Source organism: Pteropus alecto, unplaced genomic scaffold (assembly GCF_000325575.1).
Source record: "Pteropus alecto unplaced genomic scaffold, ASM32557v1 scaffold24, whole genome shotgun sequence".
Taxonomy (NCBI): domain Eukaryota; kingdom Metazoa; phylum Chordata; class Mammalia; order Chiroptera; family Pteropodidae; genus Pteropus; species Pteropus alecto.
The window spans coordinates 10,363,391-10,369,707 of record NW_006439192.1 but is presented as its reverse complement, the minus strand read 5'-3'; the positions used below and the strand labels follow the sequence as shown (position 1 = coordinate 10,369,707).

Here is a 6,317-nt window from a genome sequence, read left to right as displayed (position 1 = left end):
AAAAAAAAAAAATGAAGACCATGAAGACCATGTGAAGACACAGGGGGAAGATGGCCATATACAAGCCAAGGAGAGAGGCCTCAGAAGAAACCAGTTCTTCCAAAACCTTGATCTCAGACTTCTAACCTCCAGAATTATCTCACTTAGACAAGATATAAAACTTCAGCTCTGGGTAAATTTAATTGAGTTCGAAGTCTCCCTGATCAAACTTGATTTTCAATGATAGCTAGTGACAAATTTTGAAAAGCCTTTTTTGGTCTACGGTCGTGCTACCCTGAACAAGCACGATCCCATCTGATCTCGGAAGCTAAGCAGGGTCGGGCCTGGTTAGCACTTGGACGGGAGACCACCTAGGAAGACCAAGTGCTGTAGGCCTAAAAAATAAGGGATTGTAAACTGACAAAGTCCTTGCAATCTGTGAGGTCAACCAAAGGTTGCCTCGCATAGATAGATAGATAGATAGATAGATAGATAGATAGATAGATAGATAGATAGATAGATAGATAAAATGAAAAGCCTTTTTTGGAATAGTAAGGACACTAGATGCCAGTTACCTAAGGAAAGTATTGAAGTCTAGATACTTTTTGGTGGAACACGGACAAAGATACACTTTTGTATCCTTCTGTATAAGATTTCTCCTTTTCACACCATGAATAATCCATATTCTAACATAGTCGGGACATGCAAATAGCATATCAATGTGATTATGCTAAAAACAGTGTTACCGAGTTTAAAAACTGAATACTGATGGAGGAGAGCTCAAGATGGCATAGAAGGTAAAGGCTGAACATGCCTCCTCTAGCGACCTCACCAAATTATAACCAAACTACAGAGCAACCAGTACACAGAGTTGCCGGAGGTCTGGCTGAACAGAAGCCCTACAACTAGGTCACCTCCAATAACAGGTCACCTCAAAACAGTAGGTGGGGTGGAGATGTGAAACAGCCCAGCCTCACGAGCTCGAGCACCCATCGAGAATCAGGGCTATCCTGGCTGCAGAGCTCCCTCTCCTGCCTGAGAAGAGAGGGGTCCCAGCCACACACTGGGCTCCTCAGCTCAGGGTTCCAATGCTGGGAAGAGAAGTCCCAAAAACCTCTGCTGGTGAAAAAGAGCAGAGGTGAGGGTGAGTGAGACAGGGTGGAGGGGGGCGGCCTGCTGGAAGTGGAGACCTTCCTCTTAAAGGGCCCAGGCCTGGCCTTACTCACTGACGAACTCACTTGCTCTGAGTTCCAGTGCTGGGGCAGCTCCTCGAGGGGCGCCAGGGACATACGTGGAGGCGCTGAGCTGTCGGGCTTCAGAATGAGGGCTGAAGGAGCAGTTTGCTCCCAGACAGAGGTCCAGGCAGGAGCCATTGTTCCTTTGTTGAGCCCTCCCCTATCCTAGCAGACGCAGCTGCTATCAACCTGGATGACACAGGTTGCTCCGCTCAGGGGACTCCCTGAGACTCCACCTCTCCCAACTTGTTGGCCCACCCAAACCGCTTCCACTACTTTATTCCATGCAAATGGGCTGTCTTGGCTCCTGCCGCAAACTTTCAAAAAATCTCTCAAGGGCTCACAAAACCCAAAGAAGCAGCATCTGGCCTTGGCGTGCCCTGTACCTCTTGCTGAGCAGCCCCGAACCCTGTGCTAGCGGCAGCCAGCCTCGGTTTCAGATTTGACCCTTTGAGGTACCTATAAGCCCAGCACTGATGGCAGCCATATGTGGATTGCTTGGTAACTATTGTACCAGGTGGCCCAGCAGGTACATAGGCTGTGGCTGAACTTGCCTTGCAGCTGGACTCCTCTCAGGTCTGTGCCAAGGGGCCTCACAGAACATCTACTACTTAAAGTCACTCTGCTAAGACTGGGAGACTTAGGATCCCTACCTACATAAAAACAGACACAAGGAGGCAGCTAAAATGGGGAGACAAAGAAACATGTCCCACTTGAAAGAATAGAATAAAGCTTCAAAAAAAGAACTCATCAAAATGGAGACAAGCAACATACCAGATGCAGAGTTCAAAACACTGGTTATAAGGATGCTCAAGAAATTTAGGGGAAGAGTAGATGAACTCAGTGAGAACTTTAACAAAGAGATAAAAAACAAAAACAGAAATAGAAATTATAAAAGGGAACCAATCAGAAATGAAGAGTACAATATCTGAGATGAAGAGTATATTAGAAGGAATCAAGAGTAGAGGAAGCAGAGGATCAAATCACTGATATAGAGGATGGGGTAGCGGAGGACACCCAATCAGAACAGCAACAAGAAAAAACATCCAAAATAATGAAGATAATAAAACGAGCCTATGGGATAATATCAAAAGTAACAATATTCTTACCATAGGATACCAGAAAGACAAGAAGAGCAAGAAGTTTAAAACTTATTTGAAGAAATAATGATGGGAAACTTCCCTAATCTGGTGAAGGAAATAGACATACAATCCTAGGAAGCTCAGAGAGTCTCAAACAAAATGAACCCAGATGCCCACACCAAGACATGTAATAATTAAAATGCCAAAGGTTAAATACAAAAAGAGAATCTTAAAAGCAACAAGAGAAAAGCAGTTAGTTACTACATGTGAGCTCCCCCAAGACAGGCAGCTGATTTCAAAAGAAACTTTGCAGGACAGAAGGACTTGGCACAAAATATTTAAAGTGATGAAAACCCAAGATTTGCAACCAAGATTACTTTATCCAGCAAAGCTATCATTTAGAGTTGAAGGACAGATAAAGAGCTTCCCAGGCAAGAAAAAACTAAAGGAGTTCATCATCACCAATCCATATTATAGAAAATATTGGAGGGACTTCTTTAAAAAGAAAAAATAGGTAGCAAAAATATGAATAAAGAATAGCAATAACTACATATCTATTAACAAGTACTGCAAATGAAAAAGAATTAAGTGCTCCAATCAATAGAGAGGGTGACTGAATGGATAAGAAAACAAGGACCTTACATATGCTGCCTACAAGAGATTTACTTCAGATTAAAATACACTCACAAACTAAAGTAAGGGATGGGAAAGATATTGTGTGATGGACCTAGAAGGTAGTATGCTGAGTGAAGTAAGTCAAAAAGAGGAGGATAAATGCCACATGATTGCATGGATATGTGGAATCTAAAGAACAAAATAAACAAACAGAAACAAACTCAGAAATATGGCAAACATTTTGAGGGTTACCAGATAGGAGGGGGTCGAGGGGGTTGGTGAAAAAGGGGGAGAGAATTAAAAAGTACAAATTGGTATTACTAATAGTCATGAAAATAGAAAGTATAGCATAAGGAATATAGCCAATAGTATTGTAATAACTAGGTATGATGTTAAAAGGGCACTAGATTTATTGGGGTGATCACTTTGGAAGTTATATAGATGTCTAAACACTATGTTGTACACCTTAAAGTAATATAATGTTGTATGCTAACTATAACTAAAACGTAAAATTATTACTATTAAGAAAACTGAAGGTTCACTCAAACCTCTATAGAAAAAAAGAATAACTCACCCCAAAATTGGAAGATAATTGAAAACTGATAAGATTGTGTTCCACCAATGTGTACAGTCCAGAGTTAAACACACACAGAGAGAATAAGTTCAATTTTCCAGGAAAAAAAAAAAAAAGCAAAAACAAAATTTCCTATCAAGACATACAGTTAAGCCAATAAATGAGAAAAGTAGCAAATTTTGAGAAGATTTCAAAACAAATTCTTTAACCAGAATGACTCCTAAAAAGAAGAAAAGTCAAACCACAACATTGGAAAATAAAAATATATAAATTAGCATTTAATAATTCGGCCAAGGAACTAAGATAATAATGTCAATTTCATCACAATAAACAGGGCAGCCAATAATTCAAACCTAAAATAATCTGTTTTGCATCCCAAATGACACAGCAGAGTGTTGACTCTGTGTCAATACTCCTTTCCCCAACCTGATCTCAGTGACAACACATCACTGGTATGTGTTTGCAAACTCCAAGGACCCAGAGAACTGAGCCCACTGAATCTCAGATTTGACATCAGCTCAGAGTCCCTCACCCCTTTTGCTTTCTACTCCCCACCCTGTTCATCACCTTCGGTGTTATCTAGGCCACTACTGTGGGTAAATGCAACTAATGATTATGGTTAATGGGGATGTTTATTACTGCAAATGCTGAAAGTCAAGTTTGAAAGGGTCGAGTTTTGACTGCTAAGAATGTAGGATCTGAATTCTGCCTTAAAAGGCCATATGCTTTTGGTAATAACAAATGTCAACATGCTGCAGATGGCAAAAGCACGGTGTCAGGCTCTGACTCATTTAACATTTTTATTAGTGATCCAGGAGAGTGTAAATGGCATGTTAATAGTATCTGTAAATGGCACTGTATGGGACAATGACCACATAAGAAGGTAATGTGGCAGACAGTCTCAGGAGCTCAAACAAAGGAAGAAAACTGAAAGTCAACTCAGCAAAGAGAGATGAGCTAACAGGCTTAGGAGGAATGAGACAAATCACAGATAATGGATGAGCTGACTGGCTGGTGCAGATGATGGAAACTCTTAGAGCAAGTCACAGTCCATCATGCTTGTCACCACTCAAGAGACAAAGCCATCACTGCCAGGCCACTGTGTCTATCTGAGGCTCAAACCACCGTCTGAAAGGAATGTGTGCTCTCATAGTAAAACCAACTAAAATGATGAGTCTGAGGCGGGTGAGTGTGAAGACAGGAAACTCTGGAATTAAGTGAAGAAAAAGTCAAGGCCTTCTGCAAAGGTCATGGGTATAGGGCATACACTTCCTCTGCTTCCTTCTTTTGCTTAGACAATCTTACTCTGCCTTCTTCTGAGTGACAAGGTGAATGGAATCTCAAACTCTCAAGTTGATACAAGCAAAGCATGGTTTGGGGTCCACAAATATTAAACCAATAGCATTAGCCCAGGTCCTCCTCTACCTGGCTCTCAATTACCCAGAGGTCTCTTGCCTTTTATAATCAACTAGAGAACACAGAGCTCTCTTCTCTGGAGGTCTGTGAGGGAAATGCCAACAACTATTGTAAAAACTCTATAGTTAGAATGGGTTGGAGTGGGTAGGGGAAAAGGTGGGAACCAGAGGTAGAGGAACATGGTAGGAGCCAGAGGCAAAGCAGTTCCACACTAATCTGTTTAATCCGAGGGTCTACAGATTTCATTGATAATTTGCCACTAACAGTTTTTGAAACTCCCTGTTGTCATTGGCTTCCTGCCTTTATTCTTCCTTGTCAGCAAGCCCATCCTTAAGCAATTAACTTCATTAACTCCTTTACAGAAATAAAAGGGATAAAATTGTAAAGAGGTGGGGGCAAAATGTTATGACCCCAGAGAAATGGTTTAGTTGATGTTTTAGGCATCATCTAAAGTAACTATCTTACATTTCTAACTAAAGAATGCTCCTTAGAATCAAGGTAAGAAATAATGTCTCCTACTTTTCGCTTTTCTTTTTATTTTTTTCTTAAATATTTGTGTTATTATATGACTCTCGATACTCAGAATCTTAACATAGTGTGTATCTTAATAATAATACATCCTCTAATTTATAGAAAGAAATATAAAGGGGAGAAATCTTTTCTTATTGAGACATTGTCACTATTTAAAGTAGTTTTCCTGGAAACCTGCGGTGTTCAGATTCTTGTGAACAATGAAAGGGGGTGGAGAGACAAGGGGACACTTTTCTGAGTCACCACAGGGAACCTGGGGAAGTGGTTACTTCTGGAAAGATACCCAGGCCCACAGTATCTTAGTCATTTCCACTTTGCAAATGAGATAGCAATAGCAGTAACCTTCTAAGAAAAACAAGAACTTAAGCAGGCAAAGACTCCGATTTTGAATTATGAAGAAGCCCAGAAGTCTTCCATCAGCTGACAGGTTGGCCTGGAATACTTGTGATAGAGACTAGATCTTAAAAATCGCAGGTGAAGAAAATCAGGCTTTTCCAAAAGGAAACCAGCTTTAGAAAGTAGTAAATAAGGATATTTATGGAAAATGAAAGGGACAGAAAAAATATGCAAGGACAAATTTCAGGGCTTGAAGTTATGGAGATATGTAAGTTTAGTGTTAAAGTACCACTCTTCACGATAACAATCCTCCTCGACATAGCCATAGTGATTTCAGGTTTTCATACCAACCCCTGATTCATTCAGACGTTGAAAGTCATCTCAAACTTAATATATCCAAAGTCGAATTCACGTTTACCACCCCCAAGCCTCCTCGTCTCAACAGTTGGTAACCTGGTCATTCTGGTTGCTCGACTGAAAAATCATAGAGTCTCAAAAAAAAGAATTGTGAAATCTCTCCCTCAACTTGACATACTCTCCTCTCTCTCT

The 6,317-nt window shown here is 40.7% G+C and overlaps 1 pseudogene; it reads left to right on the top strand.

Annotated features, from left to right (window-relative positions):
• The first annotated feature begins 256 nt into the window (after positions 1-256).
• LOC112483376 lies at positions 257-375 on the top strand (annotated as a pseudogene).
• The last annotated feature ends 5,942 nt before the right edge of the window (positions 376-6,317 follow it).